The sequence below is a fragment of the Macrotis lagotis genome, chromosome 3 (genome assembly GCF_037893015.1).
Source record: "Macrotis lagotis isolate mMagLag1 chromosome 3, bilby.v1.9.chrom.fasta, whole genome shotgun sequence".
NCBI lineage: Eukaryota > Metazoa > Chordata > Mammalia > Peramelemorphia > Peramelidae > Macrotis > Macrotis lagotis.
Genome location: NC_133660.1, coordinates 13,404,648 through 13,423,683, shown reverse-complemented (window position 1 = coordinate 13,423,683; position 19,036 = coordinate 13,404,648). Strand labels below are relative to the sequence as shown.

The 19,036-nt window shown below is 40.7% G+C and overlaps 1 protein-coding gene across 1 annotated transcript in view; it reads left to right on the top strand.

Annotated features, from left to right (window-relative positions):
* Positions 1–216: 216 nt before the first annotated feature.
* ABCG2 (ATP binding cassette subfamily G member 2 (JR blood group)) overlaps positions 217–19,036 on the top strand; it is a 78,262-nt gene continuing 59,442 nt past the window's right edge. Inside the window, exon 1 of the mRNA XM_074228132.1 lies at positions 217–1,218. The gene's annotated coding sequence lies outside the window, so the exon portion shown is untranslated. The remainder of the gene's footprint in view (positions 1,219–19,036) is intronic.

Sequence of the window (19,036 nt, the reverse complement as noted above, 5' to 3'; positions counted from 1 at the left end):
TCTCTCTCTCTCTCTCTCTCTCTCTCTCTCTCTCTCTCTCTCTCTCTCTCTCTCTCTCTCTCAGCTCCCATGGATTTCTGTGTCATCTCTATGCAGCTGACCACATCTCCAGCTGCTTATTGAACCAGATTGCCTCATAATAGAAACTTTACAATCACTGTGACCTAAGCTGAACTCATCTTCTTCATTTCTTTATTGCTCTCAGGACTCTTGCCAGTCTCCCGGGGTCCCAAGTTCATTCACACCCTAGATGCCATCCCCTTAGTCCCTCCCAGGACCTAATCCATTATCAAATCTTGTGGATTCCACATTTAAAACATCTCAGGTGTCCCCCTTTTCTCCTCTAATCATATCAGGATCCCCCCAAAATGTCCAGATGGTCCACTTTTTCTCCTCTCAACGTCATTCGCCCCGAGAGGTCATCCACCTCAGTCCCTCCCAATACCCAATCTTTGCCCACTCTTGTGGCTTCCACACTTCAAACGTCCCAGGGGTCCCCTGTTTCTCCTCTAACCGTAGCAGTCCTTTAACACCCCCCAGGTTTCCAGATGCTCTCCCTGCCCCGGCTCTGAACGGCCCCTTGGCTGAACAAGCTCCCGTGGCCCTGCCTAGTGCCTCCAGGCCCAAATTCCAAAAATCTCGTTGGGCTTGTTAGTGCCCCCTCCCTGCCCAGGCTTCCTTGGCCGCCCCCCGGAACGGCGGCGCCCCGGCTTCCCACCGTCCGGTGTCCCATCTCCGGGATCCCGGGACCCCCCGCTGCCCCAGGGGCCAGGACCTCGGCCCTGAGCAGCTCCCGGGTCTCCCTTTGACCCCTCCGCCCCGAGATCTCGCCGAGGACCCCCGCTTCTGCCGTGTGCGCCCCCCGCGCCCGCACCCTCGTCGGCGCCGTCGGCTAAGGGCCCCCGGCTGGGCTGCCCGAGACCCCCGCGGCGCGCTAGGAGGGAAGTGGGGGCAGCGGCGGGGGGCCAGTCTGGGAGGGCCGGGCGCCCCCGAGCAGGCCCCGCCCGCCGCTCTCGGGGTGTGGCCAGCCGAGGGTCCGGCCCCCCGCGGCTCGGGCGCCCCCTCCCCGCCTTCGGGCCTTATCAGGCGGCGCAGCCCCGCCGCGGGCCCCTGCACGCCCTGCGCCCTCGGGGGCCGCTTCCTCCCGCGGCTCCTCCTCCGGCCGGCCGCCCCAAGTCCGGCGGGTCCTCCGGCTCCTGTGTGCGGCCGCGGGTAACGGTGAGTGCGGGGGGCGAGGGGCAGGCGCGGGGGGCGAGGGGCAGGCGCGGGGGGCGAGGGGCAGGCGCGGGGGCCGCCCGAGGGGCAGGCGCGGGGGCCGAGGGGCAGGCGCGGGGGGCCAGGGGCAGGCGCGGGGGGCCAGGGGCAGGCGCGGGGGGCCAGGGGCAGGCGCGGGGGGCGAGGGGCAGGCGCGGGGGGCGAGGGGCAGGCGCGGGGGGCGAGGGGCAGGCGCGGGGGGCCAGGGGCAGGCGCGGGGGGCCAGGGGCAGGCGCGGGGGGCCAGGGGCAGGCGCGGGGGGCCAGGGGCAGGCGCGGGGGGCCAGGGGCAGGCGCGGGGGCCAGGGGCAGGCGCGGGGGGCCAGGGGCAGGCGCGGGGGGCGCCCTCGCAGCCCCGGCGCCGGGAGCGGGGAGCCGCCGTGGCAACCGGGAGACGCGTCCCAGCCGCTCTTAGGGTTTGTGGCGGGCCGGCACAGCGGAGACACTGGGGCGCCCCGGCCTGGGGGCGCCGCGGCCTGGGGGCGCCCCGGCGTGTTCTAGCGGCTTTACCTGCCCTCGAGCCCCGCACACTGAACGAAAGCGCACAGTGGCCAGCTGCGGATGGGGAAACGCTTTCTTCTCCAAAATACTGACAATTTCCCCCTTAAATTAGCCTTTTTTTTTTTTTTGGCATGAAAATCAGACAATGGGGAATGCATGTCCTCTTTGCTTCTTTCTGCCCCCTCCGCTGGGGGGGGGCTCATAAGACACCCCCCCCCCCCCCAGAAGCTTCTAGATTGGAGGCGAAATGATCCGTATACTCGGCTGGGCCGATCTCTAGAAGATAAACTTCGTTGCCTTTCTGATTCCTTTCTCCAGTCCCTAGCAGAGCGTCTTAGACTTTTGTTTTTGCGAGGGACGAGCCCAAGCTCTGAGGGTCTGAGGCCGAGTTCGAACTCAGACCCCCGACTCCGGGGCTGGCGTTACCTAGCTGCCTTCTGTGCCTAACGACCCCTTGTTTATTTGTGAGCTGCACCCACCCTTCCCTCCCAGAGCTAAGCTCAGGTTGTACTTTTTTAAAGAGTAAAGATTTGATGATCATTGAATTCCAGGACAGGAGAATGGAATTGAGAATGGAATTGTTGATCCATTTTTAAACAATCAGATGGGACACCATAATGAAACATCACAATCAACCGGACATAACGTTGTTTATGTGTATACAAAGGCGAGGTGTAATGTTCATGACATGTGTAGTAGTACCTGGGAAAGGAGAGTAAGACTATTGTGTAGAGATGTTACATGTGAATGATATGTGTAAGAGTAGTATGTGGAAAATGAGTGACTTGCATGGAAATGTAATGTGTACTGCATGTGTAAGACTAGTACCTGGGAAAGGAGAGTAAGACTGTTGTATGCAGATGCAACATATTAATTACACCTGTAAGAATAGGACTTGGAAATAGTACATGTGTAAGTCCTATTCTTACAGGTGTAATTAATATGTTGCATCTGCATACAATAGTCTTACTCTCCTTTCCCAGTTCTTGGAAAATAAGGACTATTATATGGAGATATTACATGTTAATTATATGTGTAAGAGTACTTGGAAAATGAGACTATGACTATTATATGAAGATACTGTATGTTCATTATATGTGTGAGAATAGCACTTAGAAAATGAGAATATGCATATTGTATGGCTTTTGGGGTTGAGAGTAGGTATGGGGAGTGGCTGGAGGGAAGGAAAATAGGTAACAGCTAAGATTATTTAGTAGAATACAGCTCTCAGCATCTCACAATATTGACCTAAATTAGAATCTTGCCCATGACTAAAATAGAGTTTGAGAATGTGCACTTGAGACAGTTGGGGGGGGGGGGCAGTCAGGTAGTGTAGAGATTAGAGCGCCGGCCAAAGAATTAAGAGGACTTGAATTCAAATCCAGAAAGTAGCTGTGGGACTCTAGTTCAGTCACTTAGCCCCATGACCTCTCAAAAAGAAAAAGTTGATTCTATTCAGCATGTGAACTCTGACAACTAGATACTTGCCTCAAGAAGTAAGGGATGGCTACAATCCCTGAGTTCCAGGACCTTCTTGGATCTCCTGCTTGCCGTCTTCATGGTCATTAGTATGGCACATTTGCAGGTCCAGCTCTTTCTGGCCTGTCCACTTCTTATTACAACATGGCTTTAGTGGCAGCGCTAGGGGAAGATTCTAAAGAATTCATTCCAAAAAATTCGAAAAGATAAAAAGAAAACTTACTCACTAGGACAGACATAAGTTTGACACTTCTCCTTATGATGGTTCCTTAGGTTTTGTGCCATCTCTGTGCAGAAGACTAAAATTTAAAAGATAACATACTCTTTTCCTTGTTGTCTGTTGCAATGAGACTGGAAGCATAATCTCCTCTTCTCTCTAAAATCACCTTTTATTTTTTAAACTTTATTTAAGTCCATGGGGTTAAGTGACTTGTCAGCTAGGGAAATAGTAGGTGTCTGAGGCTGAATTTGAACTCAGGTCCTCCTGACTCTAGGGCTTGGTAATTGACCTAGTTGCCCCCTAAAATCATGAAGTAAGTCATTTGGGGAAAGGGGAGAGGAGAAAACTATAGACAAAAGCAAAGGACAAAATCAACTTGAATATAATTTGATTATGGATATGAAAGGGGGAAATTACTTCAATCACCTTATTAATTCATCCTTAATAAAAAGATAAGATTGGCAACTGGCCAGTGATCATGAGCAGGGAACTGTGTTAAAAAGGGAGATTCTATTCTAAAGATTTACTCTCTCCTTGTCCTGTCTTTGGGATGGCTGCATTTGCCAAAGCTAGGCTATTTAAAGAATCACATTGAGAGTTGGGAGGGAATTCTCTTGGGACCCAACAGGTGGTCATCCAACTTTTGTTTGAAGGCCTCTAAGTGAGAGAAAAATCTATTACTGCTCCAAGTTACCTATTTTCTCCTTATGGATAGCTTTAATTATTAGGACTGGTGAGTCCTGATTAGTATGAATAATGAATCCCCTGAAGTATATTTGAGTTGGCACTGTTTGAAGTTACAGTTACTGGAAATGTCTCAATGGAAATGTGCAGAGCAAATTAAAATAATGTAGTCCCTTTAAGGGCTTCAGTACTTATCCAAATTGGGACCTGCGAACTCCTTTGTAATTTCTACCTGTGTTTCTAGTTCTTCCATCTGGGGCCAAACAGAACAAACCTTGAATGCAATTATCATGTCTTCCTTATAATGGTAGGAGCAATACCCTGTTCCCTTCCTTTGTACTGGTTAGGCCAGTTTTGTTTTTTTGTTTTAAAGGTATTGAAGTCCAGTCTTTAGATTCTGGCTCTAGGCACTGAAGACCTTTAGTCTTCACTTGCTTATTGACTTGAGTACAAGCTCTAAGTACTCTTTCTGATGTTTGGCTGTGAAATATGATGGGCAGTCAGGCAAAGGAAGCTTCTTCTCCAGCTCTGGCTAAATAAATGACAAAATCTCTTTTTGGTTAATTGTTGATTGTTCCATAAGTCTCATTTTGTTCCAGTGTTGAACCTAAAGGATTGGGAGATTGGCCCCAGTGAGCCACCTACCACACCTGTTTGCAGTATTAGAACCTAATAAACTTGTTTAAGCGTCCTTGGGGGGTGGTTGGGGGGCGGTTAGGTGGCGTAGTGGATAAAGCACAGGCCCTGGAGTCAGGTAGTACCTGGGTTCAAATACAGTCTAAGACACTTAATAATTACCTAGCTGTGTGGCCTTGGGCAAGCCACTTAACCCCGTTTGTCTTGCAAAAAATCTAAAAAAAAATAATAATAAAATAAAATAAAAAATTAAGTGTCCTTGGAAGGTGAGCTGGGACTAGCTTTCAGTTTTCCAATGGTGTTTTTGGTGATGCCTCTGGAAATGGAAGCTTTCCAGGGAAAGACAAATGTGAATATAGTGTGTCCTTAAAAGCAGTATATTGAAGATAACTGTAGTAAACTGCCTTTTAAGCTCACTAGTATTTTTTTAGACCTTCCAGGTCTTTTTTACATGAAATAATACCCCCCCCCCATTCTTCTCCCTTCTCTTAGCACATCCCTTTCTTGCCTGTTCATTTTTTGAAGTATCATTCCAACTTGATTGACCCACTCTGCAACTCTTTTTCTATGTAAAATACTTCTGCTGTAATAATGATGAAGTTCTTGGAAGATATGTATGTCATTTTCCCATGTAGAAAGGCCCTTCAGAGTCCTTTTCTAACCTTGAGCCCCTTATGATTTCTTTCTTGTTTATCTTTTTATGCTTCTTTTGAGTTTTGTATTTGAAAATCAAATTTTCTATTCATCTGTGTTTTCATCAGAAATGTCTGAAAGACCTCTATTTCATTAACTCTTCCCCCACCTTGCCAAAGCCTATGCTAAGTTGTAATCTTGGCTCTTTTGCCTTCCAGAACATCATCTTCCAAGCCTGTGCTCCTTTAATTTAATTTCATAGGTACTAAATCTTGTGTCAACATGAATGTGACTCCACAATATTTGAATTAATTATTTTGGGCTGCCTTGCATTTTTTTCTTAACTTTAGGACCTCAGGGATTTGGCATACTATTCCTGGGAGTTTTCATACTGGGATTTCTTTCAGGAGGTGATTGGTGGAGTCTTTCAATTTGCATTTTATTCTCTGGGTTCTTGGTTCTCAGGGCAGTTTTTCTTGATAATTTCTTGAAAGAAATTTCTTTTTTCTTGACTGTTTAGAATCCAATAATTCTTAAATCTCAATTTGATCTGATTCCTAGGTCAGTTGTTTTCCATATGGATATTTCACATTGTTTTCTATTTATTTTGTTCTTTTGACTGATCTATTGTTTCTGGATATCTGAATATTTTTGAATCCTGACTATCATCTTGTGGGAATTATCTATCACGGTTCACATCATTTGCATATTTGATAAGAAAGCTTTCTCTACCTTTATCCAAATTATTGCCAAAAATGTTGAATAGAAAGAGCTAATCAAATATCTTAACTTTACAGTGGGGGCCTTCCAAGTTAACGTTAGTCTGTTCAGGACCACTCTTTACTTTTAGCCAGTCAACCAGTTCTGATCTGCCCAATAGGACTCTCATTTATATTGCCCCATCTTTTTTACAGACTATAGTCTCTAATTTTTTAAGAGTCATTTGTGGGAGATTTTGCTAAAATTTGAGTAAACTCTAACCACAGAATTTTGCTTATTTATTTGTGCCGGGTAAGATAAGTGAGGTAGTGAAATGAGATGAATAACTATATCAGATCTGTGGTCCAAATAGGGATTTTGATTGCATGGTATTCAGAATTGGACTTTGTATTATTTATGTTAGGAAACGGGCAGTTTTGCTGAGACAGCTACAGTAAATCTGATATGGGCTATAGGTCATGGGAATAAGAAGTAGAGGGATTCTAATGGGTTATTTATTCTACATCCTTATTCTTTCTCCCAGTTAAGAAAACAGTCAGAGAGTTGATGGGGTGATGCATGTGTTCTTAGTGGTTGAGGGTCTTGATGAGCTGGGAAGGCTTTGAGTTTGGTATTTGCTTTCTGAACACTTTTCTAGCTTGTTGCTCAGAAGCTTGTTACAAGACAGAAGGGTTGGTCATCATTTTTTTTTTTCACATTAGTTTATGAAGACCTTTGACTGTGGTATGCGTCAGTAGGAGGCATACTCACTCACATGGATGAAATAGGAAATCTCAGTACTCAAGTTGACCTTGGAACTGATTTCATCAAGGGAAGTCTTTTAAGTTGACTTCTGTTTTGGAATAGAGTGATCTAGAGTTGGTCCAAATCAATTGGAAGAAATGGTCTTTCTTTTCAGTTGTGGTGGTTTCTTTGTGCCTTTTAAAATGCTTTTTCGTTAAAAGCTAATATTGTGTTGGCATTGAAAGGCCGTGTTGCCTAATGGATAGAAAGCCATTCTCAGAGCCAAGATGAATTTGGATGCCATCCTACCCTGGAGGCATACTGGTGATGTGACAGTGGACACGTTTCCTTGGCACCTGGGTAGGACTATAAATTGTGGAGTACTTGTTCATCTGCCTTTTTCAAGGAAGTTTTCTTATCAGAATTCCTAAGAAATTGCAGGTGTAGATACCTACACACATAAAAGGAATAGAGACATTTAAGAACATCTACAAGTGAAGTGGAAAGAAAGAAAGATCAGAATGAAATCATGGAAACGAGTGAATATTCTGGTTTGACTACAGTGTCGGATGTGAGATAAGGTTGGAAGGATCTGAAAAGTAGAGCCAGATTATGGCTAGCCTCAAGTATTAGGCTAAGGAGTTTTTCTTTCTGGGGAGGGAGGAGGGGTGGTGTAGTGGAAAGAGCTTAGACCTTGGAATCAGGAGACCAGGGAGGATTGGTGTGATCTCGTGCAAAACACTGAATCTCAATTTTTTTATCTGTAAAATGGTGATGATAATATCTGCAATATTTATCTTATGGGTTACTGTGAGAATCAGAAAAAACAATCAACAAACATTTATTAAGCAACTGCTACGATCTTAGCTTTGCGAGGGATACTAGAAGAAAACTAATGAATAGTCCCTGTACAGCAGGAATTTTATAGTCTTGGATATACTCCAAATTAGTTTTTGTTTACTTTCTATTTCCAGTTATGTCAAGTTTTCATATCACTTTCATTTTCAAATTTATCTTCCCCCTTACTCTCCATCTCTCTATTTTTCTTTCTTTTGTTTCAGTGTAGAATAATCTTTTTTCCCCAATTACATGTAAAAACAATTTTCAATATTATGATTATTTTTTGAAGAGTAGAGGAAAAAGAGTTCAACACATCACCCAGCTATGAGAGCTATGAGTCCATAACTATACTTTTTAAACTCTCTCTTTTAAAACTCTAATGCTTCTTGGCCACATACTGTCTAAACTTGAGTGCTGTCAGCCAAATTGAAGGGTGCAGTGGAGTTAGTCCCAGAACCCCCTCTTATTTCTCCCCCTCCTTCCTTTTCTCCTCCATCCTCCTTCTTTCTCATTCATCCTCTTCCTTTTTCTTTCTCCTCTTCTCTGGGTAGTTGGGGTTGAATGCCTTGCCCAAGGTCACACAGCTAACATGTCAAATTTGAACTCGGGTCCTGAAGCCCTCTTATTACTTTTTATTTTTATTCTTTATGCTTTAGATTCATTTTCAGGTTCTGGCTAGTTTTTACACTTTTTGAAACAATTTAAAGTTTCTGATGGAGTGGTTATAGTGGTTCTTGGGAAACTGACCACTGCAGGTAAGTGTGAAGAAAGACTGGAGACATGGACACCTGACAACAGATGGTGGGCAGGTATCAGTCACATGGGCACTGATCATTACAATAATCCAAGATGAAAAGGACTCATGAAGGAAAAATGTTATCCATATCCAGAAAAAAAGAATTGCATGCAGACCAAAGCATATTTTTTCACTTACTTTATTATTTTTCATGTTTTTTTTCTTTTCTGATTTGTTTCTTTTTTCATAACTGGGACTAATATGAAAATATGTTCTACATGATAAACACATGTATAATCTATGTCAGATTTGCCTGATATTTTTGGAAGAAGGAAGGGAGGGAGGGAGGGAGAAAAATTTGATACTCAAAATCTTGTAAAAAATTGAATGCCAAAAATTATCTTGATATGTATTTGAAGAAAAACTAATAAAAAGTTAGATGCAACTGAAGCACCACTAGAAAGATATTAAGACTAAGTAACTGATTAGATGTGGATGGAGGGTTAGGGAATGGCAGGAAAAATAAAAAAAAAATCTGAGTTTTTATGTCTCAGTTACAGAGAATAGTGGTACCATTAATCAAGCTTGTGAAGTCAGAAGAAAAGGTAAAGTTTAGAAAGTTATACAAAGATAGATCTCCCTTATATGCAGTTTTAAAATTTGCATAATATTTCCATAGGGAAGTAGCTACTGCAAATATAATCTCCATAAGAGAATTAAGACAGATTAAATTAAATAAACATTTAGTAAGTTTTACTCTTTGCAAGACCTTGTACTAGCTGCAGAGATTACAGAGTTGGGAAAAAAATCTATATATAGTCAAAATATACATTTTACTTAGCAATTCAAACTATAAAAAGTAAAATAAGGTCCACCTAGGGAGAGAAAGAACCTTAATAATTAGGGGAATCAAGAAAGGCTTTGCTTCTTGTTCACCAACCAATTGCTGATTTTTTTCCCCTTCACACTTTTCTTTTTTTCCCCCTTCTCTGAAGACCCATCTCTCTACTGCAGAACCTAATCATCTCTTACCTAGACTACTCCAGGCCCTTCTACTTTGTCTCTCTGTCCGTCCTGTTTCCAATTCAGACTCCACAAGACCGCCATCTTGATATTCCTGCTGCTCACATCTGACCATTATTCAATAACCAGCTCCCTGTTGACTTTAGAATCAAATAGAGACTCATCTCTTGATAGATAAAGCCTTCATAATCTGACTTCAGCCTCTCTTAAACATTAAGACCATTTTTGTAAAGCTTAAACAAGATAATACAGTGGACCCTATCAAAATGCTTCTTTCCTTTCCCATTTATTTCTAGCCTTATTACACAATCATGCTCTTTCACATGCTCTACATACCGACCCAATGACTTTCCTGCTATTCTTCAACCAACACCCCCATCTCCTGACTCTTCATGTTTTTGCAGAGGCGTATCCCCCAACATCTAGAATATAATTCCGCTATAGACCCTTTTAGAATTCTTTTTTCTTTCAAAACTCAGTTCCAGATAATGTCCCCAGGAAATCTCATCATGAGGAAGCTCATCTATTGTGACTACTTGGGTTTTGGTACTCCGACCTAAGCGGGGAGCAGGAGGGCAGAACAAAGAACTCCTTCCCAAGCTTCCATTTAAAGAGCATTTCACTTCTCAGCAGCTGCACTCCTTGGCCTGTACACCTTGCTGGGGACCTTCTTACCCACCTTCCCAAGCCAAAAACAGGTTTCTTTGTTGTATGTTACCTGCTCTTTGGGGTTGGTAAGTTTATTGACTGTTGATTTTATGTAGGTCTTTCCTGATTCCCTCAACTGCTAGTGACTGGACTCCACCCTCTCCAAAAAGCCACCTTATATTTGTTTTGCACATCTGAGCCTTGAAAGAAACTAAGATTCTGAAGGAGCATTAGGGAGGTAATGAGCTAGAAGAGCCCCTGGTGAAGGTGTTAAGCTGCCAAAACAGAATCAGTATTTTTATCTTGGAGGCACAGGAAAACGATTCAGGATCAGGAGAGTGACATGGTCAAACCTGAGCTTAAGATTACTTTTATTATGTGTTAATTATTATTTATTATTACTATGATATTTTTGTTATAATTTTATTCCCGTGTTTTAGAAATGTTTGGTTTATTCCATAAATTAAAAATTAACGATGTAAGTAAAAGATAGCTGAATAGTTATCAATGACTCTATGAGAAACTGTGGAGGTAGAATTGACTGTCTACACTTCTTTGCCTCCCACTTACTTTTCTGGCTCCTAATTCTATCATTTAGCCAAAATGTCCCCAATGATTTCTTTGTTGCAAATGCCAGTGACCTTTTTTTTTTCAGTTCTTACTATTTTTTAATCTTTCTGTAGTGTTTGAAAGTGTGGGCCACCTCCTTCTGCTGAATATTCTCTCCTTGATGGGTTTTTGTGACATCTTCTTTGACATTTCTTTTCAGTCTCTTTTGCAGGATCATAAGCCATATTCTGTTCGTTGTGTATAGATATGTCCCAGGGCTCTGCCTTGAGCCTTCTCTTTCTCTTTGGATGAACTCCCCAGTTCTCCTGCTGTTGTCTCTTGATAATGACTGCCAGACCCACATATCCAGCCTTCAAATCTCCAAGACCCAGACTGTAGATCCTAGGACTCATTCTTGACTTTTTGCCTTTCCTACTCCCCTCCTCGCCTCTCCATCTAGTCCCTTGCCACCTCCAGTCAATTCTGTCTCCATGTTATCTCTCTTATTGACCTCTTTCTCTTTGTTCATTCTACAACTGACTTTAGGTCTAATTAGGTTGGCTTTGTGAATCCAATCTCTTCTCCATTGTATTGGGAGAATTATCAAATAGCCATTGTTAGCTATCTACTATAAAACTGATGTTAAAATTCAAATCTCCCTGGGTCACTCTCCAGGTAACCTCCAGGATACAATACATATTTTGTTTTGATATCTAAAACCTTTCACAAGGCTTCAGTCTTTCCATGCCTTTCTGCTCCCAACCATATTGATTATGTCTTCTCTATATCATTCTGTCTCCTTAGTGTTTAGAAGGTACCCCCTCCTCACCTCTGTCTTTTGGAATTCCTTGCTACCCTCAAGTGACTTAAATTACCACTAAGTTGCCCAAGGCCACTCTCTAAGACATGATTATAGAGGAGATCACAACTTAGTTCCATGTGTGTATTGGCATGGTTTTATGTTCTATTGGCATATATTGAATCCCTACTCCGAAAATACAAAGTTGGGGGCGGCTGCAGTGGATAAAGCACAGGCCGTGGAGTCAGGAGTACCTGGGTTCAAATCCAGTCTCAGACACTTAATAATTACCTAGCCGTGTGGCCTTGGGCAAGCCACTTAACCCCCATTTGCCTTGCAAAAACCTAAAAAAACAAAAACAACAAAAAAGAAAATACAAAGATGAATCAGTCTCTGATATCAAGGATAAGTATCATGATTATTAATAAGAGGTGGATCAAAGGATTTCCATGGAGTTATGAAAATTATTGTTCAAATTAGTATAAATTTGTAGTAGGATATAGTCAAGATGTCTTGAAAAAATTTTTTTTGTTGATAATCCAGTTATAGTGGCTTGCTTGCCATCTTCACTCAGGATTCTCCATTTGCCAAGTCTACCCTAGTGCCTTTGCCTTTTTTAACTAGATATGTAAGGTGGAAAAACTTGGGTCTGATTTGTTTCATTTTATGTGCTTAATCAATCAGTCTTCTTTCTAGGAGGCAGGTAGCATCATTAGCCCTCTGGAAATCATGGTTGGTCATTGTGCATGAGAATTCTTAATTCTTTCCTACTTATTTGTTACCCCATATCGTTGTCATTGTCTAAATTGTTCTGGTTCTTTTCCCTTCCCTCTACATACATTCTTACAAGTCTTTCCAGGATTCTCTGAAACCATTACTTTCAACACACAATAATTTGTTCATCTATTCCCCAGTTTATGAGTACTGCCTCACATTCCCATTTTTGTCACCTGAAAAACCCCCTAAATTTCTGTACATTCTTAAATTTTGTTTTACTTAGGACCTCCATTACTTTAATTCTTCTCCTCCTTTATCACCTTCTCCTCCCAACTCTTTAGGTATAATTGTTTTGACCAATTCAGATGAGATTGAGTTTGAGGTGTCAGGTGCTCTTTCTACCCCCTCCTCCTAGATTATTGACCCTTAATTGGGCATCCTGATGAGGTGAGATAATTTTCCCTAATTTTCTTTTTTCTTTCACTTTCCCTTCCCCCAGTTCCTCAGTGTAATCCTTTCCCCCTTTCCATTCTTTTTTTTTTTTAAGGTTTTTGAAAGGCAGTTGAGGTTAAGTGGTTTGCCCAAGGCCACACGGCTAGGTAATTATTAAGTGTCTGAGACCTAACTTGAACCAACCCAGGTACTCCTGACTTCAAGGCCAGTGCTCTATCCACTGCACCACCTAGCCACCCCCCATATTTACTTTTTCAATATTTCTCTTAACTCCAGTGTTTGAACTATGAGAAGACAACCCTTGTCTTCTCATTAATGAATGCTTGGAAGAGCTCTATTTCGTTAAAGGTCCATTTGTTCCCCTGTTATATTTTACTCCATTTCACTGAATCAGTTATTCTTTGCCTTCTGCTACATTGTATTTCAAGTTTTCTGCTCCTTTATAATGGTAGCTATTAAATCATGTATGATCCTGTCTATGGCTCCTTGGTTCTTGAATTCTTTTCTGCCTCCTTGTGGTGTTTTTTTCCCCTTGAGTCAGAAAGTCAACATTACCAGTTGGCATTTATTCCCTAGTGTGGATTATGGATCTGAAACTTCCTCTTGTCCTGATTCAAACACGGTATGCTCCTGTAATCGGATTTGTCTTCCTAGGCAACCCAGTGTTGGACAGCTGACTCACTGTGACTTTCTCTTTTGTTTGCGCTGTGTCTTATCGGGATTCAGTCGGCTACATTTTTAGATCTGTTAGGTTTTTTGGAGGAGAGAGCTCGCTGTCGCTTCCTACCTCTCTGTTTTGCCTCCAACTCCAATAATTTCACACACATATAAGTCCTGCCAAAAACTGATATCTATTCATAAGTATATTATTTTAATTGAGGTCATTAGATCATTGTTACTTGAAAATCAGATTCAAATCTGATATTTGCTTTTCAGCATATTGTTTGTATGGAAGTTCCTCAACTGCCTAGTCAAAGTAGATTTTGAAAAAGAAATTTCTTTTTCAATTGCCTTGAGGTCTGAAAAACAATGCTGGAATGGTAGTTTGAGTTTTCAAAATATCTCCACTGTAATTTTGTGTGAGAATGGAAATATTTTAACTTTTGACAGCATGGGAAATATATAAAATAGTCTTCATAGTTTCTTGTAATTTAAACATTTTATCCATCATCAAACTCACTTTACAGCAACATGTTTCTATATAAGTGCTATTTTGCTTTGTAATTTTAGGTTGAATTGAGTAAGAAGCATAATCAAGGCTCTGCAGTAAAAGCTAATTTCATTAGTCATTCAGTATTTGATATTACTGGATGGGGGTGCTTCTTCTGAAGGAAAATTCTAATCCTGGATCTGAGCTCAAAAAATCATTATAAAGCCTCCCCCCCCCTTTGACATGATGAGTATATGCTGATAATTTTGTTTTAAGTATGAAGATATAAGGAATGTTCAGAATATCAAACTATAAAGGAACAAGCATTTATGTGATAGCTACTATGTTCTAAGTGCTTGCAAAGTAAATGTTATTATTATCATCCCTAGATTACTTTTTTTTTTTTTTTAGGTTTTTGTAAGGGCAGTGGGGTTAAGTGGCTTGCCCAAGGCCACACAGCTAGGTAATTATTAAGTGTCTGAGGCTGGATTTGAACTCAGGGACTACTGACTCCAGGGCTGATGCTCTAATCACTGCGCCATCTAGTCGCCCCTCCTAGATTACTTTTGAGGAACATGAGACAAACCTATATTTGTTGGTGATAAATATATATACATACACACACATACACATACATATATAATTAATAGATTCTGAGGCTGGATTTGAACTTGTGCCTTCCTGACTCCATGCCCAGGGCTCTGCTTCTTCTCTACCTTATGTCTTTTCTGGCCAGCTGCATCACTTTGATTTTTATTGCTCCAAGACCTCCTGGGAAATGATGAGAGTATTGGTGTTGCAACCATTGTTCTCTGCTGTCATAGGGAGAAAGCTATGGTAGACAAAATGTCCTTGAGCCTGTCCCCCAGTAAAACTGCATTTAAAAATGTAAAAGCTATTTTTACTCAAGAACTGTATAAAAACTGGTAGAGGACTAGAGTTGGGGATGAGGTTTTATAGTTTGCCTTGCTGATCCCCTGACTTACGCATCAGATATTAGTCAAATCAATTGAGAATCAATCAGGTCATGAACCACTAATGAGAATTTGAGTGTTACTAGCCAACCCCAAACCCAGAAGTCTAAGAAACTCTTAGTAAGACCTTGAGCATCATTATGACCATTATGGTTAACTGCTAGGAAATTAGACTGGTGGACTGTTCCCAGTGGGGTTGAATGTCTGATACAGAGGTGTCAAATCCATACAACTCTTAAATGTGTGTGAAGGAACCAGATTAAAGTGTAATTGGGGGGCAGCTGGGTGGCACAGTAGATAGAACATTGGTCCTGGAGTTGGAGAACCCAAGTTCAGATCTGGCTGAAGACAATTTCTAGCTCTGACTCTGGTCAAGTCAATTAACCCTGATGCCTCAAAAAAACCCATCATTCAGAAATGTTTGACAAAATATAAAATGCAGTAAAACAAATAATGTTAATTTAGCTTTTCTAAGCCATTATGCAGCCAGTGGGGATCCCTTTCTATTCTCTTGATCTTATGGATAATATAAGCTTGAGAAGATTGAACTGATCCTGTATCATTTTCTTACTGATCCTATTTACAATTAAGTGGTTCTTGTCCTGTAATTGCTTAAATCAAGCATCTCAAATTATTCCAGGAATTCAGCTGGCCTGTAATGGATTAATTTTGGAAATCCAGCTCTCCTGCTAATAACTGAAATATCCTTGCCTCAAAGGATTGAACTGATCTGTGTGTGAATACAAGGGGAGTTGGGACTAATATCCTTATACTACCAGACTATGTTTCAAGGATGTCTGAACCATTAGCTCTAACCTGTACCCAAACAATGAACACTTTACTTAGTCTCAGGAGTGACTTCCAACCAATCATATTGTTCCCTGTACCAGTTTTGTAACTAATCATGTTGTCATTAATCTCATGATGTCATCTATCCTGTTCTATTCTTCTCTACTCCCCAAAACCTACAAAAAGGGAGCTGTCTGGGTTTTTTTTTTCTCCCTAGGTGTTTTTGGTATCATTGGAGGCAAGCTATTGCTCTTTTATCAACAAGTTGCATGTCCCTGATTAAAAAAAGAAGTTATCTAGCTCAGATAATTGCTTCAGTTTATGAGTTTAAGTCTGAATTACATCAAATTCATGTTTGCATGCATTTAATAAATAAAATTTGATTGCAAGCTTTGATATATATATATATATATATATATATATATATATATATATATATATATATATATATATATATATATAGTGTTTTCATTTGACTGGTTAGCACTCTAATAGTATTCTGTGCATCATACAGTGGAGCTCTAATCCATCCATATCTTTTAATCTTCCATAAATTTTGTTTATCCTTCATAAAGAACCTATGACTTTGGACTTTGCATCTTCTGTGTTCATTGGTATAGCATTGACTTTTTTCTACTGTGCTCTTAACACTTCTGTCATATATATATGTAAATTTATATATTCATATACATACCTGTCATATTATCTATATAAACACACACACACACACACACACACACACCCCTACACAAATTTAAGAGATGCATATACATTGTGCAAATCATTGACCTGGACATAGGAGGTTCTTTATCTTTTTGATGTTATCAACCCCATTAGCAGTCTGACAAAGTCTAATAATTCTTAGAACAGAATAATAATTCTTAAAATTATTTTTAATGCATAAAAAATTCATGTAACTAATTACTGGGGAAACCATTTATATTGAAATTCAGTTATCAAAATATAACAAACAGCAAGTTCCCAGACCTAAGGTAAAGAATTCTTTTCTCAACTTTTCTTTGAACTTCTTTCTCCATTATGTCCTTACTGCTTTTCTCCCTTTGGAATTAAGCTCCTCACTCCTAGGCCTTATTCTGGAAGATCACATCATACCTTCAATTGCTTCTTTTGATCAGTTGACCTCATAGAAGCAATTATCGAGCTTCTAATGAATGAAGCTTATTTCATTTATTAATAAATGGAATTTATTATTTCAGACACTGTTCTAAGCACTAGGGATGAAAAGAAAAGCAAAATGGTGGCCTTGTCCCTTGTTGATGTCTTTGTTCCTCATTATCTTCTCCCCATTAAAATATGAACTCCATGAGAGTAGAGATTCTTTCCTTTTGTTAATATTTGTAATCCCAGAGGTGGCTAGGTTGCGCAGTGGATAGAGCACTGGCCCTGGAGTCAGGAGTACCTGAGTTCAAATCTGGCCTCAGACACTTAATAATTACCTAGTTGTGTGGCCTTGGGCAAGCCACTTAACCCCATTGCCTTGTAAAAAAAACAACCTAAAAAATATTTGTAATCCCCATGCTTAGCATAGTATCTGATACATAAACAAGAACTTAGAAATAATAAATAGAAGAATGCATAGAATAATTTTACATATATCTTTGTGTGTGTGTGTGTGTGTGTGTGTGTGTGTGTGTGTGTAAAATGGTAGCATTCTCCAAGGTGAGGGGAGAAAAAAAGGAAATTTGCATGATAATTTTGCTGTATTTTTAAAAGGAATAGCAAGTTGTGCATAGTAGATTTGCAGTTTCATATACAACCATCTTTTTTATTTTACTATAAAAATGCTTGTTTTATTGCATATACTAAAAATAAATTGTATTAAAAATTTGAGTTAAATTAAAAAAATACTTGAAGACTCCTTGGATTACAGTTTGTGACTTATATTTATTTCTCTGAACCTCATTTTCCTTGAATGAGGGTCCTAGAAAGAGCTTAATTTTTAAATTCTTTCTACATATAGGGCCACAGACTTGGAGCTGGAAAGAAGCTTACAAAGCTACCTACCCCAATCCTCTTATATTACTGATAAGGAAGATTAAACCCAGAAGGGTTAAGTCACTTGTCCAAATTTATACAGCTAGTAAATAGCAAAACTGAATTTGAACTCACAAGTCCTCACGTGTCCAGTGTCACAGAAAAATAATAAAGGTCTCTGCCTTTGAAATACATAAAAATGGACATTTTGTGCTAAGGAATTGTTTTAATATTTTAATGTCATTCTTGAGGTTGAGTAAAGACTTTAATTTGCTAGAACACATGTCATTTTGAGCTCTTTGAACACATTCTTCACCTTTGCATTCTTCTCTCCTAGCACAATGCCCTGCCAATAGATACTTTGGTAAATGGTTGTTCAATTAGGAGATAATGAGGGGCAAAGTCCAAGGCGGGTGTGGGGAGCTTAAATAACCTTGTGCAATGCTCAGTACAGTTTTATAATGCTGCACTCTATCTCAATGTATTATTTGTTGTTGTTGTTTTTGCCAGGCAGTGAGGTTAAGTGAAATTGCCCTAGGTCATACAGCTGGGTAATCATTAAAGTGTCTGAGGTCATATTTGAACTCAGGTCTTCCTGACTGCAGGACCTGTGCTCTGTCCACCACTGCACCACCTAGCTGCCCCTCAATGTAGTATTTACAGATACAGATATTCTCCTTTGCCTTTTCAGGAAAGTTTTGTGCTTAGAGGATGGTGCCTCCTACTTGCTTTGACTTTCCATGGTTTGATGATTCTAATAGATGAAACAGTGGTATGAAAATCCATAAGGATAAGACTTGTACTTAAAATTTCTTTTTTCTTATCAAGTTGAACTGGCCTTTTCAAATCTACTGTGCACAACCTGCTCTTATGTGATGGATTAGACTATTTTTTAGTGAACTCTTGTAGTTGCCTTTGAGTTCTCTCTCCATTGGAGTTTCCTTGGCAAAGATACAGGAGTGGTTTGCCATTTCCTTCCTCAGCCCATTTTACAGATGAGGAAACTGAGGCAAACAGGACTAAGGACTTGTCCAGGGTTGTACAGCTAATATATGAGACCAGATTTGAATTCAAAGAGATGAGTCTTCCTGGCTCCATAGTACCACTTATTTAGACCCAGGATAGTTGGATATAGGGAGATGAGTCCTATGTAATCTTAATTCAAAAAAATAAAATCAAAGCTTTGTTTAAAAACAGAGATTCTTAACCTTTCTTTTAAAAAAGTGTCTGGGGTGGGGCGGCTAGGTGGAACAGTGGATAAAGCACCGGCTCTGGAGTCTGGAGTACTTGGGTTCAAATCCGGTCTCAGACACTTAATAATGACCTAGCTGTGTGGCCTTGGGCAAGCCACTTAACCCCATTGCCTAGTAAAAACTTAAAAAAAATAAAAATAAAAAAGTGTCTGGGACACCCTAGCAATCTGGTAAAACATAGGGAATCCATGGATCTTTTTTATTTCCAAGATCATTCTCCTTGACAAGAAGAAGTAGGACCAAAAAAGTTTTATACCTTCT